Source organism: Myotis daubentonii, chromosome 5 (genome assembly GCF_963259705.1).
Source record: "Myotis daubentonii chromosome 5, mMyoDau2.1, whole genome shotgun sequence".
NCBI lineage: Eukaryota > Metazoa > Chordata > Mammalia > Chiroptera > Vespertilionidae > Myotis > Myotis daubentonii.
Window position 1 is genome coordinate 63870470 of NC_081844.1, and position 25295 is coordinate 63895764.

The following is a 25295-nucleotide window of genomic DNA, read 5'->3' on the forward strand; positions in this document are numbered from 1 at the left end:
TCTGTTGTGAGAGACTTCGGGGAAAAAAATAATGCTCCCATTGAACGAATTGAATGGATCATCACAGGGAAGAGTGTGTGTAAGAATGAAATTCATAGGCAGAAAGAATAAGGAGTAAAGACAGGCCCCCAAACGACAGTATCTGTCATTCTTAAAAGGGATATGGGAATGAGACATAAAGCGATGACTTTGAAAGCAGATGTACCCCACCATGTATGCTGTTCTGTTGGTGTAAATCATAAAAATGCTCCGCAATGTAAATGTTTAGGATACTTTTATTGAATTACTGCAACAATAACAACACGCCACGAAAGAAAGGCTTCCATATATATGCTAATTAAGAAAAGGCAGCACACTGTAACTACTGCACAAATCATAAAATATTCAGTTTGTGTTTGTTGAGACTCCAAAGATGTTCTGTTTTAACTTTATGGGTGCAGTTTGGCTGGAGAAGAGGTGTATGTGAAGCAGATTGTTAAATGCTCTTTTACCAGTGCTGTTTGTTGAGCAAGGTGCTCCAGTATGATGACAGGGAAGGACAAGTTGGACTTGACACTGTCTTTTAAATCAGTTTGATGAGTTTGAAGAAGACTGACCCCACCCCGCAAAGTAGTGCCTTTGCTTTGCAAATCACTTTGAGGATAATGTCCATTGGCTAACCATTGACCAAGGTGATGAGGTTAAACAGCTGGAATGATTGGCTATAAGTTTGGTAGGACCTATGTTTTATCTGCATGTTAAACTCAGGATGAAAGGCTCTGAGACCCATAACTCACTCCTTAGGTGGCCTTAAAGGTAGCCCACCAAATTGTCACTGTTCCTTCTACATCTAAGGCATGAGGAATCATGAGTGAAAAATGTCATTTTCATTGCCAGATTTTAGGGTTAATTGAAATGACCTGCCAAAATGTATATTTTCTCATTAGTTGTTTTATTTCTCCTTTAGAATGTCAGTATTTCTAGTCTTTGAACCGGATTTCGGCTGAAAAACTTTTAGACCCTGCACTTTGTATTTTCTAAGTAGCATGCCTAAATTGGTTTTGCTTCTGTGACTTTGTAGATAATAAAATTTGCTCCTTCATGTCGTCCCCTTCCATACTGATCACACAGGCTGTCTCTTCCAAGTTGGTAAGGAGATATTAAAAATGGGTCAAAGCACTGTGCTCAGAAATGCTATTTTGGGAACTCCACACCTCCTCACCTGCTGGCAGTTCTCTTTGTATTGCAAGTCCTACAGTAATCAGGGCAGGTTTAGCCTAGAGCTAGTGAGCCTGTGGACCAATTGCTTTAGCCGGGTTTCCTACTATCTCGTGGATCCTCATTTTAGCGGGATTACTGGTGTAGGTATGAAATCATCTGTTTAGTATAGAAGGGTTTGCACCCAGCTAGTGCTCTGGCTAAAGAAAATCCTCTGAGGCATGCTTGCAGGGAACTTTATATGAGAAGAACATTGTGTGCCCTAATTATAAACTTGCTATTAAAACCTACGACAGTTGGCAAAGGTACATAGAGTTAGCGCATCACCTGTGAGAACGCTGTCTTACTCAGGTGGATCAGAAATATAGGGTGTTCCCAAAAATGTATATGCATACTTTGAATAATTATAAAGGCAGTGTATATTAAAATACATTTCATTTTAAAAGTTGAGCTATCAGCTGTTACAGTGTGTATACATTTTTTGGGGGAACACCCTGTATATTTGAGCGTCTAGAGAGCAAACATTCCTTACTCTTTCTCTCAGGCCATATTTAGTCGTGTAGAAACTACTTTGAACTGGTGTTACAACATCTTTTGAATCCTTGTTCCCTTTTTGTCTCTCTTCCTGACCTGCCCGTTTCATCCTTCCCCCACTCCCTTTGTAATGGAATTAGCTCGCCTCATTTCTGTCCTCTCCCCTAGAATCAGCATCAGAAACCTTATTATAATTGCTCTGACACTTTCTTCAGAGTAGAGTTTTAATGATACCGTGCTGGCTTTGTGGTGTGTCACCTTGGCAAGAGTGAATTAATTTCCTCAAGTTTTCTTTCCTGTTTGTTCTGGTTAGGGTGAGAACGGGAGAGATTCTTGTGGGCGATTTGGAAGCGGGAAGCGCAGCAGCCGCCTTTTTGTGTCTCACACATGTCACGGCCTGATGTCTGGTCTCACTGGTGTGAGGCTGTGGTGGGGCTGCACACTCCACCCCGTTTCCATGTCTCTGACTGCCGGGCCACGTGCGTGTTCTCAGCTTCGTGATGAAGGGCCCTCACCTTTGTAGGACACCCATCTCGCCAGGGTCAGGCTGGCATGAAGAACTGTCCTCCTGGGCGCCAGCCCATGGCTTGTGAAGTCCAGCTTGCTCTTCCTCTCCACCGCATTAATGTCTTTCCTTCCCAACTGCTTCCTTTGTGGGCTTCAAGCTCCAGAAGCAAATGCAATGACAACTGCTTAACCAGCTCCCCAAGGGCCATAATAAAGAGTTCCCCATCACAAATAGTTGGATATCTATCTATATCCATATCTATGTATCTAACCAAGTGCGTATAATTTATCTGCTCCCTGGCACGTGGCTACTGACCTGCGCAAAGACCACAAGAAGAAACCAGTGTTCAGCTGGCAATGCCAACAAAACACTTTCCTACTTCCGGGTTACATGCACTCCTCAGCCCTGTGTTATCGTCTGTGCCACAGGGCTCTTGGGCACAGTGTCCTTCCACAGGACAGTACGTTCATCCATTTCATGGATGACACACTTCTGCTTGGGCCTGGTGTACTTGAATGCCAGCCGATGAGAAGTAAATCCCACAAAAACTAAATGGTTTGCTAACTTGGTGAAATTTCTAGGTATCCAGTTGGGGGTACGCTGAGAGATCAGGTGAACGGCAAATGACTGCACATAACCCAACCACTAAGAAAAAGGCACAACACTCAAGTAGGCATTTTTGGATTTTGAAAACAATTTGCAATTCATTCGTGTGTGTGTGTGTGTGTGTCTGACTCTGTTATCGAGTGACTCACTACATTGCAGCCTTGAGTGGGGCCCGGAACTAGACAGAGCCCTGCAGCAGGTTTGGCTGCTGTGCCAACGGCTCTGCCATTTGGACCACGTGTACAGCAAATCCAATGGTGCTTGAAGTGTCAGTGACAGCTAGGGAGGCTGGAGCCTTCGGCAGGCCTTACAGGTGACACACAACGCAGCACACAGGTCAGCCAGGTTCCAGGGCAGCAAGTCATGGCTATCCATTTGTCACCGTGAGCTCTAGCTTGTGTTTGTGGGCTCCAGTGTTTTCTTGCTCTCTCCCTAACCTAACATCCATCTTACCATCCTGATTGACTGCCTGCTGCCTTGAGGTCCTAGCCTCAGACAGGACGGCAACAGTTCACCGAGACTGCTCAACCTGTTCCCATGATTGGGTTCAGTCAAATTCCTGTCTAAGAAAATTGTGACTGCCCAGCCGGCGTGGCTCAGTGGTTGAGCTTCGACCTATGAACCAGGAGGTCATGGTTTGATTCCCGGTCAGGGCATATACCCAGGTTGCAGGCTCGATCCCCAGTGTGGGGCATACAGGAGGCAGATGAGCAATGATTCCCTCTCATCATTGGTGTTTCTATATCTCTCACCCTCTCCCTTCCTCTCTGAAATCAATTAAAAAAATAAAAATAAGTGATCTAGGTATATAACTGTTTTGTTGACTGAACTGTAAATGATATAAACACCAACAAACCTTTTTCTTGTTTACATTCAAGAACTTTCTAAACAGGACTCCAAAGCATAATCGTGCAAAAACAACAAATGAAAACCCTTTTGAATATTTTGGGGAGGGACAAAAGATCTCGCATAGGTAGATGATTGCCTCCTGCATCCTTGTGTAGAAGGAACTTAAAGAAATTTGGCTTAGGATATTGTAAAAACCCGATCTCTCTTCTCTATGGCACTCTTTATCGACTCTTTTACGGGGACACATCAGAGCATCTGTGACCTAAGGTGGTGTGTATGGGTTAGATGGGTGATTAAAAATAGACAGAAAAAATTCAAACACACCTTTTATCCTGGACACACTTGGATCATTGGAGACTTCTTTACAGAAACTCATAATGGATAAGAATTTCAGCTTCACCACTTCTAACCTTGAGACCTTGAGAAACTTACTTAACCATCCTGTGTCTCAGCTTCCTTGTAATGCATGCAATTTTTGTAAGGATTGCCAAGTTGGTGCTAATTATTATCATTACTAGAGGCCTGGTGCACGGATTCATGCACCGGTGGGGTTTCTCGGTGTGACCTGTGGGGATTGGGCCAAAACTGGCAGTCCAACATCCCCCCGGAGGGAAGTAGTAACGTGTGAAGGGCAGGTGGCCGGGGAGGAGCCTGAGCCCTGGCCGTGCACCGTGCTGCTCCCACTCATCCCGCCATGCCACGGCCCGGCAGGCTCGCTGCCGCTCTGCTGTGGTCTCCGCACATCATGACTGAGAAGCAGCAGCAGGCTCGCGCCCAGTCAGTCCGATGCTGGTCCTGATCCCAGTCCCGATCCAGATGGGGGAGGGGTGTGCAAGGGGAGTGCCTGCAGGGCGGGAGAGGCTCAGGCCGGCCACAGCGGTGCTCACCATCCGTGAGCCCGGTGTCTGGCGCCCATTGAACGGTTGAATGGTCGAATGGTCACTTAGGCTTTTATAGATAGAGATTATTTGCCTGCCTCACTCAGCCCCTCAGTTCCCCTCCAGAGAAGTTTGGAATGAGCTGGAGAGATTTTGCAGGCAGCCCTTCCCCAGCTGACTCACTCTGGCTTTTTCGGTTTGGACTCTTCTCACTCTCAGGGTCGCTGGCCTTCCCCAATACCACTGTTTCTCTTTGCAGTTTGTCTCCAGATCTTGTTCTCAGTTTTGAGGGTCTCCAAACTCTTTGTTGAGAATCATAGTAATTTTTTTCCTCCAAGAAGTAATAGTCTTTCCCTACAATGTAACACTTCTTTTTGGCCTTTTATGGGTTTGGGCCTTGGGGACCGTAAGGAACCCTGCTTTTATGGGTGTACTGCGCCCTCTGCTGGACAGACTTGTCCTACTACCAGCCAGAGCTAAGGGCTGAGACCTCGCTGTGTGCCTGGCACAGTGCACACATTACCGCTTTTAACGTTGTGGACAGCTCTATGGGTTCCATCTTGCAGAGGAGGAGCCTAGTGCTTAGAAGAAGGGACTCCTCCATCGTCATGCACCGGTGAACCAACATTGCACCCAGGTAGACTGCCTCCAGAAATGGTGCATTTCACCACCGTTCTATTGGAGAGCTCGACTAGGAGCATAAATCTTTCCTACTGCTGACAAATATATATTGAAATCCTATTCCATGTGCAACCTGCTCAAAGGAACTTACACTCTCACGTTCAGGTAAAGATATCTACCTCACAGAATTGTTGGTGAGGAGCCAAGGAGATGTTTTAGTGTAAACAATCTAGCACAATATTTGACAGTAGCTCTTAAATAGTGTTACTTTACCTTCTTCCAGAACCGCCTAGTGACTTTTCACTTCCATGTCATTGTGGAAAAATCATCCTGAAGCACTAAAAGATGCTAGACCAGCCGTGGGCAAGCTACGGCCCGCGGGCCGGGGCCCGTTTGAAATGAATAAAACTATTGAAAAATAAGACCGTACCCTTTTATGTAACGATGTTTACTTTGAATTTATATTGTTCACAAAAACACTCCATCCATGCTTTTGTTCCGGCCCTCCGGTCCAGTTTAAGAACCCATGGTGGCCCTCGAGTCGAAACGTTTGCCCACCCCTGTGCTACAGTCTCCTTTCATCACAGGATCTGAAACTTTATAATTTGAGTCTGTCCTCAGTTCTAAAAAACGGTCTTTATTTGCCTCAGTTTCCCCTAACCTCACCTCAGTCACAAGACTTACAGGCCTTCATGCAAAATTACCTGGCATGACTTGCCTTGGTATTTCGGGGTTAACAATGCAGTTTGCTCTCGTTCCCAGCTTCCTGTGTATAGATTGAGTAACGTCAACACTACCCCATGTTTGTAAGTCTCTGCTTACATCCAGTTGTGTTCCTATGCAGACAAGGTGGTTGAGGATGCCTGTCATTTAGATTAGTAGGTAATTCAGTGTCATTTGGATTAGTCAACGGGAAATAGGAAGCAGCATACCTGCTTCAGATAATAATGTGAATGACATACTTGCTATCACATCAAAATGACTTGTAGCATATACAGTATATTCATTGTTGCAAGATACTGAGAGAGGTTGCCTTTGTTTCAGTGCTGACTTTGCTAAAAATGAGTGATATTTAAATGCTCTGTACCTTTGCCATTTTAAACTTTCTGTGCAAATTAAGGTGGTTGGACCCAATGATTCTAACATTCATTTATCTTGACTTCAGTGGTTTGCATATTTCAGATCTCTTCCTTCATATTTACCAGAGAATAACCTTGACAGCCTGCTGGGTGTTTGTCAACAAGATTCAGAACTACACGATAAAGTTTTTGCTTGCATATAACTTGAAAGCTGTAATAATATACAAAGTAAATCGGATAAGGACATTTTACGATGTTTTTATTGCAAGGGAATGATTTTCTTAAATCTTGGCTTATCAAAGTTCATTTTTAAAAAACAGCTTAAGTATAAAAGAGCTTTGATGTAGCTCTTTGATAGGTAAGTTTCATGGTCAAAGTTAGAAATGCAAATGGAAAAAGTTTTATAACTATAGATTTCACAGATGTACTTTAAAATTAAAATATCACCATTCCACATATAATTCTGGATATTTCTAAATAATTTAAGTAGACCATTTCTAATACACCTTAACAAGGATGTTTTAAATTTGTCCTTTCCTTTGTGGGAAGATGGTTAGTCTACTTGAGGATGGTGCTCCACATCCCTAATCCAGATCTTCTTTATAAGAGAAGAATAAACTTCAGAGAATCTGGGGATAATCTTATCAGAAAGGATTAAAAGATATACTGGAGGAAATACGATTTGTTAGGAGAATGGAATGGTTCACACCGGTGTTACTCTTCTTCAGTGTGGTACAGTAGACTGATCACAGACGGCCTCCCTCCAGCTTACCAGGATTAAATACCATAATGTCTTTAATGCTTGGGTATATCAATCCCCTGCCCTTCATTCTTTTCTTGTTGACATTTTGTGTTGTAATTAGTGTGCAGAGGAAGTCTGCCGGTGTCTACTGTATGAATACCTACACCTGCTCTACCGCCTGTCCCTTTCAGCAGATTGCATTAAGGACAAGACAAAATACTTTGATTTTTCAGTCCAGAGTAGTCATACTGTGAATATGGCATGCTCTGCTAGCGAATAAATCCTTCTGCACCTTAAACCGTGTGGTTTTGAAGACAAGAAAGGTCCAAGACAGTGAGGGGAAAAGAGGGCACACTCACAGCCCCAAGATTTGCAAGTCATTCTGCTTGTTTGGATTCCAACTTGTGGTACTTTCTATTTGATTGTGTATTTGAGGATATAAATCATGAAATTTGAAGTTATGTGTCTCAGGGAAAGCCCGGTACACTTGACTTGTACTGGAAAGGGAAGAAGGGCTAGATAAGGACTTCGGCCTCTCCCCATTAGCTAGGGACTCTAAGAACATTGTGCCCTTCAAAGGCTGTGCCTTTCCCTCCCAGGACACAGGACCTAATGTTCTGCGTTACGTTTCTCAGGCACCGGCATGATTTATATGCCTACATATTAAAATTCCCTTGCCTCAGAGATGAAACAGCAACTGAATACAAAGTTACATGTTTGGGGTGGGAGTGTAGATAGACGTAAAAAGAGAGTATTAATCATTATATACCTTAAGCATAACAAGGAAAAGAGTTGAGTTTAGGAAATAGGGAAAATAAAATAAAGCCTTTCAGTCATTTTGCTTACTGAAATTTTTATTCCAGCTACACTGCTCCTTATAAATCAGCGCTTTCTGAACTTGCTCCCGATGCAATGCTAGACCTGACGGTGCTGCATAATAATTGTGTCCTCGGGTAGAAAGGAATGAAGAAGGAATGCACAGGCCTTCTAGATAATCGCATAGCCTTCCCCCCCACTTCAATGCCAAGCTAGCATTTCAAGTAATTTCTCTTTTGTCTCGCTGAGAAAAACCATTTCATGATTTATTACACTGGATTAAAGGGCGGATGCACTCTGAAGCTAGAACATGACTGAAGGGCAATCAGGCATAAAGGATGTCAAAGCAGTTGGTATGTTGGACATTTTCTAAATTCCTGAAATGAGCTTTTGGAGCTGCTTGTCCAAGAAAAGAACCAGAAGACAAAATAGACCTGTTACATAAACGATATAGATGATGGTAACTAGGTATCTCCACATTCTAGAATTAAGATAGGAAAATAAACCAAACTGATTCTGCAGAAAGCTTCTGTTTGGGAGATCTATGTTTCATCAAGTTACCATTTGTCAACATGAATTCCATAATACGTAACTTCTTTCACTATCATTGCTGTCGAGGGGGAGAGCCTGTTTAGAGGCTCGTGTTCCAATGCACAAAACATGCCATAAAAGTGAGCCTAGAGGCTTTTTCCTAGCTGTCACCTCTTCTAAGAAGTTTAACATCAAAGTTTGTTATAGTTTTCCATGTTCTGCACACCCGAAATAGAGAGGGGCTGCAATCCATCTGGAGGTTTGCTCTCTCATTTCTGAGTACAGTCTCTCTCCATATAAACAAGGGGATTTAAAAATTTTAAAAGCAAAGAAAAACGTTTATTTACGTTTGCTGTCTCACATGGAAAGTTGAATCCACTATTATACACTCCAGGAAATGAAATACTTAAAGGTTCCAGCAGAAGCCAGTTCTACTCAGCTAAGAATACAGTGTAGCCACTTTTTTTGCAATGAGGAATTTTATGAGATTTTGTAAAGCAAAAGAGAGAAACTTGCTTAGCCATCCATTTATCTGTTTAATTAAATCATATTATTTATCATACAGATGGTAGGTACTGTTTTATACTCACAGTCATTCCTATGTACCATTTGCACACTTTACAAAAACATAATTTCAAAATAAAAGAAACCGTGACATAGCAATCTCACTACCAAAATTATTATGATAACAAAAACCTTATTTTCTCAGACTTAATCTATTTTGGAAGTATAATTTTCAAAACTTGGTTCTTTGACAAGAATATGAGTCAAAGATTTATTCAACTCATTAATGAGGTTACCAGAAGAATGATAAAGCCGATTAAAAATATCTGGGTAAGGCAGAAATATGTATAGTCCCTGAAGGACAGAATATTGGTGCAAGACTGCTAAGCTAAAAACTCGCTAATGCCCCTTCGGGATTTATGGGTGTGGCTTTTGTCTGACAGAGTGAGATTAACAAGGCCATAGAGTCCTTGGGCAAATTATATCAACAAGAACCCTATATGCTTGGATTGAGAGACAGTACAAAATGAAGGGATGTCACTGGGCCCCTGAAGGCAGCCTGAGAAAAGGACTTGGCTGCAAACTTGCGCTGTGTTTCTTGAAAAGGGAAAGATAAACATTTTGTTGCTTTAAGTTGCTAAGTTTGGGAGTAATTTGTTACACAGCAGTGAAAGGTTGTCTTTGAAATGAGTAGTTTACTCATAATTTAGGAAAGGAGATAAGGGAGATGCACAGACATAGCAAATACAAAGTTAAGTAAGGTATGTGTCACCAGAGAAGCTCAGGTGGTCTTATGTCAACTCATCAAAAGAGTGAATGAAGGGTACATCTGGCCAAAAGGACTAGAACAGGCAACTTTTTGAAGAGGTAGGGATTGCAAATACAGAAGCTGGATTTGAAACCCTACTCTGCCAATTACTAGCTGTGTAACCTGGAGCTGATCAACTTCCTTTACCTGTTTCTCAATGTATGAAATGAGAATGAGAATCCCTCATCATGCTCCAGCCACACACATCAAGAACCTTTAGACAAACTGATGATTCATACAAATTCACTCAAATTATGGACACTTAGAGGTTCCTTAAGGGTTCCTCTATCCAAACAGTATTGATTATTTCATTCTGAATATCATTACTGGGCACATAACATGCCCCAAGCATGTGAGGGATATAAGAGTGAGAAACATGGAGAAGACTCTTCCCTGATAGCAATCCCACTTAGTTACAATGTTCTTTGTAGTAGCTTCATTGTATGTGCCAGGGATCTTGGACTGACTTTTCAGAGTTGAGTTATACCGGCAATATTCTTTATATATATATATATATATATATATATATATATATATATATATATATATATATATATATATATATATTTACCAGATTTATCTGAAAATGTACAAAGGGAAAAATCCAAGACTATCTGTGGATTCCTAGATTTCTAATAAACAGAGAGGGATAAGTATAATTTGTTTAGAAGAGAATATTACAAACTATGAGAAGAGTAGTAGCTTACTTATGTTAACTCAGAACCTTCCAGAGAGAGAAAGGAAAGGCCATTATGTGGCCTGAACAAGAAGTTGGCTACCTTTGCTTGTCCTTGCGGTGGGCAGTCCTGATAGGAGAGAGTCTTAAATCAAGAGCTTGCTTTGTTTTGCTTTTCCCAGCTATCCTAACAGTGGTGTGACTACAATTAGCTGAACTATTCTAATCTGTCATTCACCGATTGACTTAAATTGATTAGAAAAGAAAAAAATTCTTCGCCATGGATATTTAGATATCTTGATGTTTCAATTTTGAAGTCATTTTTAAGTAGGACATTCCCCAGCAAATAGATGATTCAAAACTAGAAGTCAATAAATCTCAGGCGATTTAAAAAAAAATTTCCCCCTAATTTCTATGACAATGAGAATAAAAATTCACAAGTATTGGTCTATTTTTACCCCAATGTTTTCTTGGTCTTCGGGAGTAAGAATCAGAAAGGGAAACAGCTATTGCATTAAAATATTATAATTTTAACATGTCATTCTTACTTAGAGGTTTCTTTCCTTTTTACCGTTTCTTGGGGTCTAGGACAAAACAAACCAACTTCCTGTATTATAAATCAGATTTTGAAAAAAGGATAGATACATATTTTTGAGGATGCCAAGAAATAAAATAAAAATAATATTTTAAGAATAAACCCTGATGGAAATTCAGTAATTAGCACCAGACTTTAAAAGTTACTAATGGAGAATAAGAGTTTTCTAAAATAGGTTATACAGTTTTTTCATCATTAACTAATAGGTGAGTAAATATTTAAATATTACAATTTTCACTTAAGTAAATACAAATATTGTAAATAATCCAACAAACTTTCCCCAATGGAAAAGCAGCTTTTAAAAATGTGTTTTTACCATATTCAGTTCTCTGAGGCAAGAAAAAGGTTATATTATACTTTGAATAATTTAGAAATTAGAAGAAAAAAGTTTTAATGGAATTTTTGTAACAATAGGGCATAAAAGGGAAGAGAAAAATAAGCAAATATTTTGAATCTTTACTTTTGACTAAGCATTGAGTTGGATAGCTGATATATGGTATTTCATGTTATAAAGAAATTTTCCACTTTCTACAACCAAGAATAACTAGACACAAGTCAGTATCATTTGTGTGGGAACGATTATACCTATTAGTCATTTCTGAGAGCTCAGTGGTCGGTCGTAGAACCTCCTTGCAGGTCTCAAAGTTGTTAGAGACACAGTGGCTGCATGTCTTCCACAGTGTTCAACCTTCCTTTCACTTGTGCCAAACCAAGCCATGTGCCAGCTGTTGAACCAATCAACTTCAACCATGGAAAAGCTAAACCCGTATCCATGGCTCCAAAGGAAGGTCTCATTGGCACGTGCCTCCATGTGGATGGACTTGCCACCGGTACTATTTTGGTGCTTGAAGTCTGCTATGGAGCATTTTGATACAGTAGGTTAGAGTTGGGGACATGTTCTACTTGCTTGAAAATTAACGATTGGACTTGTAGCTTAAAAAGTTACCAAGTAATGTGTGGAACCTACATTCTTGGTCCATCCTGAATCTTACCTCCCCCCTGCTTAAAAGTGTTAGGGACGTAATTAAGAAAAATTTGATAAGAGTAACAATGAATACGAGTTAAATTTAAGGATTAAATAGGGGTTATATCTCTTACACATATTACTTTGTAATAAAAATGATATTTAAGTTTCTAAAACTTCTCATTATTCTGAGACTCTCATCTATAAAAGATAAATGAGGATACAGCCCAGAAGCTTACGGAAAATGTGGAATAAACAGGGCAAGATCTACAAAGTCTCCAATTTTTATTTCTTATTTTAAAATCTTATTAGGCTAATTTCAGTTTCTAGAAATGTGAAAATTAAATAACAATGCATTTTTTCTGTGTTCTTTGTTATTTAAATGTGAATTATTAGAGCTTTTATCACATTAAACTGATTGTTTTGATTTGGTATTTGCGTTGAGATATTTTTATCATGTTAAAAATTTCTTAAATATTTTCCCAATCTAAGAATCTCTTAACTTTTTGAGTTAATGTGATGTAAAATTTAATAACTTTTCTAATATTAAAACATGCTTGACTTTCTACCTCCAAATTTACTTTGCTATAAATTTATTAAAATGTTTATTAATAGTCATAAGTAAAATTAATATACAATCTTTTGTTAAGTGAGATGTTCTTATAAGGATTATTTTGTTCAATAAAATAAGTCGGTGTACTTAACATATTTTTATTTTGGAATGCTATATATAGGGCAACAATATTCATTTTTTGAGAGTCTGGAAGAACTCATACCTAAAATATTTGGAGATAATTATATACATTTATATTTATTTTCTGCAATTGGCCTGTTCAAGATTTTGCCTTCCCTCCCTCCAATCTCTACCTCCCTCCCTTCCTTCATCCCTTCCTTCCTTCCTTCCTTCCTTCCTTCCTTCCTTCCTTCCTTCCTTCCTTCCTTTCTCCCTTTCTCTCTTCCTTCAAATTTTTAAAGTATACCATGCATGTAAAAAACCGCACAAATACATAAACAGCTCTAATTATCATTTAGATCTATCTATCTATCTATCTATCTATCTATCTATCTATCTATCTACGCATTTACAGTATGTGTGTATACACACACACACATATACCTCCCTTACAAATGTAAACACTGTCTCAGAGTTTCTACACCACAGCACTAGAGATATTTTGCACCAGAAAATTCTTTGTTGAAGGGAGCTCTCCTGGGCATTATGGAATGTTAAACAGCCTCACTGGCCTCTACCCACTAGATGTCAGTAGAATACTCCTACCTATCCCCCTGCCCCCTCTCCCCACTACTGCAAATTGTGACAAGCTAATATGTCTAGAGACATTGCTAAATGACCCTGGTGGGGTGGGGGAGGTGGGGGGAAATTACCCCTGGGTGAGAATTACTGTACTGCACTGACCTTTGTGGTAATCACTTGCTTTCTTTATTCTTTTACCATGTAACCATGCATTCTTAAACATTATCAGTTAGTTTTATTTGAAAAGAATTCTTTATAAAATAATTTAACCTGTTACATAGACCCCTAAAATAGCCTTTAAGGTAGAGTGACCATATAACTTATAATCCAAGCTGGAGCTGCGGGCATTAAATATGATTGGCCTTGGGGAGACTGGGTGATCACCCTACTTCTAAGGACATCAGCAGTGAGCATCATCTTCGCAGCTCCACACGTTTCGGGCTCCCTTTTCCGGTGGATAATTGTGCATGAAGTGAAAGCAGAACAACTTAAAACAGAGCATCCCCAAGGGCAACATAACGAGGGCCAAGTCAAAGTGTCAGGGATGGAAAGTTGCAAATACAGCATTCATCTAATTTGGGTCATAAAAAGTTGTACTCTTCAACTAATTTTCTCTATCACTCCATATAATAACTATCTTCACATTAGCACAACATACTGACTAAAACAGATGTCTTCCAATGTTTGTACATAATTGCAAAAAGGATCATAATCCCTGTTTTTAAAAGATTGTGGTTTTCTGGGTTATGTGTTTTCCTGTGATAAATTAATATACCACTCAATTCATATATTTAAAGTATACAATTAAATGGTTTTTAGCATATTTACAGAGTTGTATACCCATCATCACTAATTTTGGAATATTTTCAACACTCCAAACACTAACCCTGTATCACTTATCAGTTCCAATTCCTATTTGCCTATTCTGGACATTATATATAAATGGAATGTGTGGTCTTTGTGACTAAATTCATTCATGGAGCACAGTGGTTTCAAGGTTCATTCATGTTGTAGCATGTGTATTTGTATGTCATTCCTTTTGTCAAATGATAATCACTTGAATATATATTTTGTACTTTGTTTATGCACTTATTGGTTGATGGGCATTTGTATTATTTTCATTTCTTGACTATTATGACAAATTCTGTTGTGAACATTAATGTGCAAGTTTCTGTATGGACATATGGCTTTAGTTCTCTTCTATACATACATAGGAGTGCAATAGCGGGTCATAGGGCAATTGTGTTTTGCATTTTGAAGAACTGACAAACTTCTTTCCAATGTGGCTACGCCTCTTTACAATTCCACAGAAGCGTACAAAGTTACAATTTCATCCTATCATTTTTAACACTGATTATTGTCGGTCTTTTTTATTTTAGCCATCCTAGTGGATGTGAAATGCTATCATAGTTTTGATTTGCATTTCTGTAATGGTTAATTATGCTAAGTGTCTTTGCACATATGCCGTAGCATAGACATTTGTATATCTTATTTAGAAAAATGTCTGTTAAGGTATTTTTCTCCATTTTTTAAAAGTCCTCACTGAGGATGCTTTTATTGAGGAGAGAGAGAGAGAGAGAGAGAGAGAGAGAGAGAGAGAGAGAGAGAGATCGATCAGAGAGAGATATCAATTGGTTGCCCCAAACTTGGGATTCAACCCACAATCTAGGTATGTGCCCTGATCAGGAATGGAACCGGCAACCTTTGGGTATGTGAGACGATGCTCCAACCAACTGAGCAACCCAGCCAGGACTCTCCCTTTTTAAATTGGGTGTCTTTTTACGACTAAATTGTGAATTCTTTCTATATGCCAAATACATGACAGCATCATTTATATGATGTGTAAATAATTTTTTTCCTATTCTGTGGATTATTGTGATAGAGAGTCTGATTCCATATGTGATGGATTCTGTTTGCTAATATTTTGTTGAGGATTTTTGCATTTATGTTCTTAAGGGATATTGCTTTGTAGTTTTATTTTGATGTCATTGTCTGGTTTTCGTAACAGGGTAGGAATGGCCTCACAAAATGAGTTGGAAGATGATGCTCCCCAAGTCTGGATAGATTGCCTTTTATTTTTTTGTTATGTGCTACCACTGAATTTTTTGCTCAGTTAACTTAATTGTCAGCTAATGATTGAACATAAATTTCCTTAAATGCTTTAAGGAAATGTCTCCCCATTTTGCACTGTATGTACAATGGGGGACACTTTCATTGCTCTGGGAGACTACAGATTTGTCTTAATCTTTCACTTCTGGCTGACCGTTAGGTTCTGCACAAAAAAGGAAGTGTAGACTAAGGCCTTGCAAGTCTTTCATTGTTATGTGCATAGCACTGGACATGCCAGCAACCATCTATATTCCTAGGAATATGTTGAAGGTTTTCAAAGCCCTTTATGGCATCTCAATTGCTATATTTTTCTAATATATTTTTGGGCTGTTTACTCAACATTGTTTCACTGCTTTAGGCAGCTGCAATTTTAAATAATTGCTGCTGATTATTTTTGACAAACACCCTGGGGAAAGGGTATTTCCCCCTGAATGAGCTCAGTCAGTTCAATTAAAGACAAGCTAAATATGTGTTTTCTCTTTTTGAGATAATTTAGGGAATTTTTTAATTTCTAGGGATCATGTTATTTAGTAAGAATTTCATATTACCAGGACATAACCAACATTAATTTTTAATGCTATTTTTTATCTAATATAACATTTTATTTTTATATTTTCTGTTTTTGCTTTTTTCCTAGTAGAGTTTAATCTTAATTTTTGTTTTAGATATACTTTCTTATGAATTGCTTTTTAGGAACTTTAATCTTTATTAATTTATTCAGGGTTAATTTATTTTAATTATTGTTTCCATTACTTTTGTTTAACTGAAGATGGCTGTATTTATGTGAGAGTCCATGAGTGTTCCCCCAGTAGCTGAATGATAGATGCTTTCTTAGTGATAAATACTTGAATATTAATTGAGTACATAATTGAGGACAACATTTCTCAGCTATTCTTACATCTTGGTGTGTTCAAGTGGAAACAGCATATGCAGTTTCTGGGTAGTGCCTTTAAAGGAAATGATTGCCTCCATTCCTGGTTATTTTACTCATTCTTTTGTCTTCAAAGCAAACGTGATAGCTGGAACAGTCATATGGGAGCAACAAGCCAGAAGGAAATGGATGATCCTCAAGTTGATGTACTGCTCCTGGACTTCTTGTTTTCAGGATTTTTATTTTAATGTGAAAGAGATAAAATTCCACCTTGTATAAACTATTATTATAGGGGTTCTGTCAGTTACAGATAAACATAATCCAGACAGAAACAATCCCTAGGTACTGATTTGACTAAATCCTTTATGTTTAACATAGTGTTAGTTTTATTATGTTCCAAGAAATCTTATTGCTATATGATTCTGTCATTTATTTAGTCAGCTATTATTCAGAAAAGTCTCATTTTATTAAAATTTAAATGGCATTGCGTTTAAATTTTATAACTTCTTGATGTCTTTTTGCATTATGACAAGTAAAATTTCTGCTTTTGACATTTTAGTAGACTAGCAAAAGGTCACATGTAATAAATATATCACATAGGGAGGTGGTCTCGCATGTGGAATGGCAGTAGGAGGAGCTCTGTGATTGCTCTCTTGATTCCATCACATTGGGGCTTAGAATTTCAGCAAAGAAATTTTGGGTGGACACAAACATTCAGTCCATAACAACAACTCTAGTTCAAAGGAAATAAACTAACAAGTACATATCATTGTACAGAATCAGAATAGACAGCAAAAGAAATTTAGTAAACATAGAACCACCAAAGAAATTTATCAGTACCTCTGTTATTCCTTTTAGTTGATGTATTTAAAGTTCTTTGTAAACTATGAATATAATTTCCATGGGAGGTGTATTATCAGGGTTATTTATTTTTTTATTTTTATTTTTTAAGATTTTAATATGAACACTATTTTAAAAGTATCATATAGTGTTTGATAACTATTTATAAATTTAAGCAATCTTAAGTATGGTTACATTGTCTTCACCCTAGCTCTTCTTAATTCACTTATTTATAGAATGACTTTGAAAAATGACAATGTAGTAATCTCTAAGAACCTTAAAATCATGACATGGCAATAGACCTGATAGCATACAGCCCCAGACATTATTTAAGTAAAAATTTAAAAAAATTCTTTGTCATTCTTTATATTATTACCAATGAATTTACTCCCAAAAGTTTTTCAATACATTTATGATTTTAAATCCATTTACATTGGGCTTTAAAGGTTTAGTTTTCCTAGTTTGGTTCTATCCTTCTGCATTTATTTTCCCCTTTCTTCTACAATGAAACTGTTTTTTATTTCTTTATTGATTAAGGTATTCCGTATGCGTCCTTATTCCTCCATTGTCCCCTGCCAATTTATCAGGGTTCTTTATAGAAACAGAATCAATAGGGGACATACACACACACAAACATTTATTATAAGGAATTGGCTCACACAATTCTGGAGACTGAGAAGTCCCAAGATCTGAAGCCAGCAAGCTGGAGACCCAGGAAGAGTGCTAGTCCAAGCCTGCAGGCCTGTGAGCCAAGTGAACCATTCGTGTGATCGGTTCAAGATCCCCAAAGAGCCAGTGTTACAGTCCAAGCTCAAAGACCAGAAAAGACCAATGTCCTAGCCCATCCAGTTAGGTAAGAGAAGTTTCCTCTTACTCAGCCTTTCTATTCTATTCAGGTCTTGAATGACTGGATGAGGTCCACCCATGTTAGGGAGAGCAATCTTTACTCTGACCACCAATTCAAATATTAATCTCATCCAGAAACACCCTAAGACACACCCAGAATAATGTCTCACCAAATGTCTGGACACCCAGAGGCCCAATCAAGTTGACATATAAAATGAACCATCACAGGAGGTTAAAGTATGTTGTTTGTGGTAGGCAGAATAATGATGCTCTTACCCAGAAGATACAGATGTCCATAGGCCTGTGACCTGTGAATATGTTAAGTTATATGGTAATAATAATATTGCAGATGAGTTGAGGTTGCTAACCAGCATATGGGGAGATTATCCTGACTGCTCAGGTGGGCCCAATAAAATCCCAAGTGAAATCCCTCTTAACAGTAGAAGAGGGAAACAGGAGTTTAGGGTCCATTGTTTCTGATGAGAAGTTAGTCTTCATGCTTAGTGTTCATCCTACGAATGAGTTTTTTCTCAGGCTCCTTTTAAGATTTTCTCTTTGGTTTCTAGCAGTTTGATGATGATATGCTCTGGTATGTATTTCTTTGTGTTTATCCTTCTTGGTGTTCACTGAGATTTTGAAGTTGAGGGTGATTATTATTATTTCTTAAATATCTTTGCCCCTTTCTCTCTTTGTTTCTGGAATTCTAACCACATGAATCTTAGAGTACATGATATAGTCTCCATTAAGCTATGTTCAATCATCATCATCATAAATGTTATTTTCTAAGTGCTTAAGTTTGGAATTTGTAATTGCATATCTAAAAGATCATTGTGCCATGCCAGCACAGCCAAGGGTTCGGTGAGCCTGAAGGGGGGCGGGGGGGGGGGGAGGTTAAAGGATTAAAGAAAAGACAGACAAAGAGAATATAGCTGGGGCTTGGTGGATCTCCTGTGCCTGGATGAGGCCCCAGAGAAGGATCCAGCCAGCAAGCTGAGGCTTTATTTTATAATCAGAGAAAAACAAGGTAGTGGTCAACATAGTTACAATGTTCTTGTGAATTTCACTTGTTTTGGCAGCACTTGGTGCACCTCCCACAGCCCATTAGCTACCCAAGAAGGATCTAGGGGGTGGCCATAGGTCAAGCTTAATTATGCTAAGAGGGCTCTGCCCTCTAAGCTGGGACTTGTTTGTGACTCTGCCAGGTCAATCCGAGGCTTAACTCTAGAGCCGCTTCCTAGAGTCAGTTACCTGCAGAGTTCAATTTTCTGTGAGTAGCATTCAATGGATAATTTTTATGTATTATATATTTTAGTTCTATGATTTCCTTTCTGTATAAGGTTTTTGCAACTCTTCAGAAATTTCTCATTGTTTAACTGATGATATCCATCATTTTTCTGGACATTTTAAACATATTTATAATAGTTATTAAATATCATTCTATACTACTCCCAATGTCAAGATTCTCTGCAGGTCAGCTCTATTGATTACAGATCATATTTTCCTGTTACTTCGCATAATTAAAATATGATAGACCACTGGAAACTGTGGATAATATACTGCGCAAAGTCCTGATCATTTTTTTCTCCAAAGAATGCTAGACTTTGTACTATCAAAGAATTGAATCACCTTGCTCTTAAGGAAACTTGATTACAGGGTTTATTAGAGCAGGTCAACTTCAGTTTTGAACCTTAATGTAGGGAGTGACCCTGGGTCCTTGGATATGTTATTTACTCTGAATGTGTGGCCTTCTTGGATTAAGAGTGGTTAAAAAGCTTCCCTAACTTGGGGGTTCTTGGTGCAATCTACAAAATACCTCCCAGGTACTGGGCAGCTGCTAAAATTGCCTAATAGGTCCTTACTTTCCAGGTGTTGCTTTCTCCTGGTTTCTTTGGAGTATCTTTCTGTGCATGCACAATTTGAATCAAAGATTTGACTATAATTTATATGCAGATGTTATAGCTATCCAATCAGTAGTTAACTCCTTTCTAAGACTGCTATTGCAGTGTTCAGTTCTGGCACCACCAATATCCAACTTCTGATGACTCTTAAGTCCTTGAGACTTGTATTTCTCTCCTCCAGGTGACATGCAAACTAGGAAGTGCTTTCATGGTTCTGTGCATCAACCACTGTGATTCTGCTTTGTCAGGAGCCAATCCTCTCAATTCTGCTACATTTTGGTCACTCTCCAATAATAGAATTTCTGTTTGGGATGATGAACAAGTTCTAGTGGTGATGGTTACACAACATTGTGAATGTACTTAATCCCACTTAAAATACCACTCAAAATGCTATATTTAATATTACATAAAAAATCAAAAAATCAAATTTACCCTTAAAATGTAAGAATTTGTTACAGTGAGGATATTTGATAGCAGTTGAAGAAATTCAAAAGTATTTAACAGCAAAGAAAGCCTCCTAACATGCAATTGAAAACCAAACTAAACCAACCAACTTATGACAGAAAATATATAATGGGATAGATCTTTGAATGATTTCATGTCTTATAGCTCTATGTTTTAAGTTCTTATTAGCATGGGATGTGTCTTACTCTATACCTCTGATTCATACATTCATACGCACTTAAAGTTTTATATCTTAAAGTTTTAAAGTTTCTCTTCTACATAAATATAATTTTATTTCCTTTTTGCCTTTCACATAAATTCACTTTGGAACACATCCTTCCATATGAATTTACCCATGTTTTAAATGTTTTAGGATAGTGTTTGTTTTGGGTAATTATGACCCATTTAACTAGCTATCAAATAAGTCTCTCATAAGTTATTCATTCATTTTGTGTTATGATATACTATGTTGATATTTTTGTGTTAGGCATATGATTGATTAATGCTTTAACACACTATTTTATGAATGACTAGAGGCCTGGTGCACACATTCATGCATAGATGTGGGAGGTTGTCCAGCCTGCCCCGGCCCACCCCACCCCTGATTGGGGTGGGGAGACAGAGCAGGGGTGGGGGTGGGAGTGGCTGCAGGCAATTGGCCGGCTGGTCTCACCCCCTGGTTGAACTCCCGGTCCAACTCCCAGCCAGGGGACAATTTGCATATTAGGCTTTTATTATATAGGATTCTCTTCTACCTGCTAACTGCTATACCAATATATCTCATCCAAATATCCACTGCCTTTTAATTTCCTAGAAAATCCCCACATAGATCCATTCATTCAGCCTCTTGAAACTGTTTAAAGAAAATGTTTGTGCCAGGCCAGCATGGCTCAGTGTTTGAACATTGACCTATGAACCAGGAGTTCTCGGTTCGATTTCCAGTCAGGGCACATGCCCGGGTTGTGGGCTTGATCCCCAGTGTGGGGTGTGCAGTAGACAGTCAGTCTGATTCCCTCTCATCATTGATGTTTCTATTTCTTTCTCCCTCTCCCTTTCTCTGTTAAATCAATAAAATTATATTAAAAAAAGTTTTTTTGATTGTGTGAATGAGTCAAATATTTTGAAATTTATTTTTAAATAAGCATTTTTTTTCTGAGTTTTATTATAAAATCAAACAAATGGACTAAAATGTACTTAGAAGAGAAGTGTGTACTTCATAATTAAGTCAAATATTTATGCTAGAGTACACAGGGGCACTGTATATCTGGAAATGTCTTCTTAGCTTTTTGTTATTTGTTTTTCCCCTTGTGTCTTTGTTTTTAAGTAAATCAGTTCTCATCCTTAGGGAATCTCTTTCCATTAAACAATATATCTTGTTTTCCCTTTATCAAATTATTCCCTTTTGATTCCTATCCACAAGAATTTATTTCCTTACAATGAATTTACTCTTTGAAGAAGTGTTTCTATAGCCCATGCTATGTTTTAAGAATTCCAAGACTGTTTCTCATTCTTTTGTTCTTCATATGTTCTATCACATTGCATTCTAGTTTTAGGTTAAAATAATATGAAAAATGACTAATCACTAATATTTATGGCATAGATTTTGCAAATGAAAATATAAGAGAACCTATTAAGTTAGAATCTCAACAAATACTTTATCTTAGTGTAACATACTACAAAAATTACTTGCATTACTGGAACATACATATACTAAATATTTTGAAAGTAACATTTTGCTGGGTGTCCATTATTTTATCTGGCAAGTCTACTGATATTATGCCCAACATAGGGTAATTTTTGTTTCTTTTGGGATAATAATTCTCCAGAAACTTAGATGAATTCTAAGATCCAATTTTTCAAATGGTAAATAACATTCATATTTGAAGACTGTCCAGTAAACATACAACTCCATAGCTAACTTTTAGAACATCTAAAAATATCAGTGCTGATATTATTTGAATATTTCTTGAATTTAATGAGTGAATCAGAATTCCTTAAAAAGTCAGCAGCCATGTATTTTTAGGGAACTAAAATGGAGACATAAACATGAGAGTATGCCTGTCACCTAGATTGTATTGAATGTCCTATAAACTACATAGGAATATTTCATTTTGTAAAGGAAAGAAGAAACCCTCTAAATATTTTTATAATTACATTGTTTCTAGAAGACAAAACTTTTTTTTTATCGTGAAAATTAGGACACATTCCCATCAATTTTGAAATAGCTTTTTTTTCCTTCTTCAAATTTATAATTTTGGAGCTAAAAATAGAGCTTCATAGCTCCTATCATGTACTCCAAACATGTACAGCCTAAAGCACAATTTTATGGCTGAATTTTAAGCCCCTGCGAAATGGGGTTTCTTATGGGAATGCTGACAGACTGCTAGCTGCAGGGACACCAGCAGGCAGCATTATAATAAATGGGTCTGAGGGAGACATGATACAGGCCCACAGGTAATTAATGGCAAGAGTAAAATAAAATATAGGCACACCATCCCACTGAGAGCATGACGCAATGGAAGAAACTTGTAATAAAATACAAGGAATGTCTTCAGCAAAGAGCTTGGAGGAAAGACTTGTAAAATAAATCACGAGCTGGGACTGTAGCTATAAGCAGTCATTGCATATTCCTTTATAATTAGAATTTTTAAAAAACACTATAAAAATCTTTTTTGGCTAAGCAAAATTACTCTGTGTAATGGATTGTGAAGTCAATAAAATATAAACTTAACTACTCAAGCAGCTAATAATAACCAGGGCTTTCTAGTTGGAAAGTCTAGCTGAAAGAACTCCAAGATTATGACTCCATATTGTGGAAGAATTGACTGTGAAATATGTTCTTAGAATACAGAATGACATGGCTGCTTTTTCTCTCCCCCTTGATTCAGTCTCCTGTTTGAATTGTTTTGTTTCATTCTGGAGACCAAGACATTGGGCCATATTTCTCCTTGACCTTTGAAGTCTGTCCTAACTTATGGCTCATTTCTCATTAAATTTTTTTTTAAATTTCTTTTTTTTAATGGATATTTAGAGAGAGAGGGAGAGAATCACCTATGTGAGAGGGAAACATTGATTGCCTGCCTTCTTCACGCCCCCTACTGGGGATCAAGTCCCCAACCAGGGCATGTGCCCTGACTGGGAATCAAACCAGCAACCTTCCAGTGCATGGACCAACGGAGCCACACTGGCCAGGGGCTGGCTCATTTTTTTTATTAATTAGAAATAGCTTACATAAACAAGTGACTGAAATCAAATTTAATTTCATCTCTGCCTAGGACTTTAGGTCAGCCATTGTCTTTCAGAAAGAGTCAGTGTTTGTAAGTGTGTATCAATTATTTCTAGACTAAAGTGTGTCCTATTAGAGCATGCAGATTAAGACATTACTGTACAGTTGGGAGGATACGTGGTGGTGTGGGTGGTAGGTAGAGGAGGGCTAGAAGAGAGAGGGAGGGAAGGAGAGAGAGAGAGAGAGAGAGAGAGAGAGAGAGAGAGAGAGAGATTACTATGACAAAATTTTTAAGTCAATAATCTAAGAGATTTCAACTAATTCCCCCATTTTGTTTTCTGGCTTCAGGGTGGCAATAAATTAATCCTACATGTTAATTGGGATGACTGAGTCTCAACAAGTTTAATGAATTGGCAAGAAACTGGAGTAGTGATGACAAACACAAACCACTTCCTCCTGCTAATGTTTCTTCATTTTAGGATATTGCCCTTGTAATTTCAGAAAAGGATAAAAATTTTACCTGAGCTAGATACATATTTTAAACTAATCTACAAGCATAGATTTGGGCTAAATAATTTAGATGAACTACGGTCTAAATATGACTGTCTGCAGTAGATACTGAGTTATAGTTTCATATGATAAAAGTCTCAACAATAAAAATCAGCTACCATTATTTTCTCATTAGTTACTAGAAAAAATACATTTTATCTAATGGAATGACTTTTATATGTTTTAAACATAAAATTTGTAAAAATGCTGAAAGCCTTTTTCAAATATTATTTTTGAATTTATTGTTGACACTATTCCATTCCCACACCCCCTTTGCTCACCTTCTCCCAGGCCTAGCCTTCCGCCTCCCCTGGCCTTCACCTTACTGTTGTCTGTGACCGTGAGCTGTGCATATACGTTCTTTGGCTAATCTCTTCACCTTATTTTATCCAGTCCATCCCAACTCTCTACCCTCTGTCATCCCTCAGTCTGTTCCATTGCTCCATACTTCTGGTTCTATTTTGTTCACCAGTTTATTTTGTCCATTAGATTCCACATATAAGTGAGATCATATGGCATTTGAATTTCTCTGACTTGCTTATTTCACTTAGCATAATAATTTCCAGGTCCATTTTGAAATAAGTAATTTCTCTTTCCTCCTTTTCCTATTTGACCTATAAAATACGTCACATTGATCATTTTCCTGAGTCAGATAGTTTATTTCTTGTTTTGGTCATCCAAACCTATCATTGAAAATATGATGCATTTTTTTTTATTATATATATTAAGATACATTTTAAAATACAGCCCAGCCGCTGTGGCTCAGTGGATGAGTGTTGACCCATGAACCAAGAGGTCACCAAATTGATTCCCGGTCAGGGCATATGCCCAGTTTCTGGGCTTGGTCCCCAGTAGGGGGTGGCAGGAGGCAAACTATGGATGTTCTTCTCACATTAATGTTTCTATCTCTCTCTCCCTCTCCCTTCCTCTCTCTCTCTAAAAATTAATAAAAACATATTTTAAAATATAAAAATAAAATACATAAAATATTAGACAAATAATAAATTTTTGTAGAAAACTGAAACTTATTTTCAGAAATGCTGTTTGTTCCATGATTCAAAAATTATCAACAGAACCTTTCTCACTGATAATCATCATACACAACCATGCAAGAACAGTTATTTATGATCAGCTTTCATATTATCACACAATAAAGAGCATATTCTTTAATGCTTAACCTTACATAATTTACAATTTTTGCTATGTAATAAAATGCACTGTCTAGTTTAGCTGATAGTCATCAAAGTTTCTCAGTAAAGGAAGAAATGAGTTTATTTATATTCTGGTACAATCTTCATAATCTGAGTATCTGCCCATAAATGTTTTCCTTTGTTCAGAGTTGGGTCATC

The 25295-nt window shown here is 37.9% G+C and overlaps 1 protein-coding gene across 1 annotated transcript in view; it reads left to right on the top strand.

Annotated features, from left to right (window-relative positions):
* SLC7A11 (solute carrier family 7 member 11) overlaps window positions 1-25295 on the top strand; it is a 239333-nt gene that overhangs the window by 166793 nt on the left and 47245 nt on the right. The window lies entirely within an intron of this gene.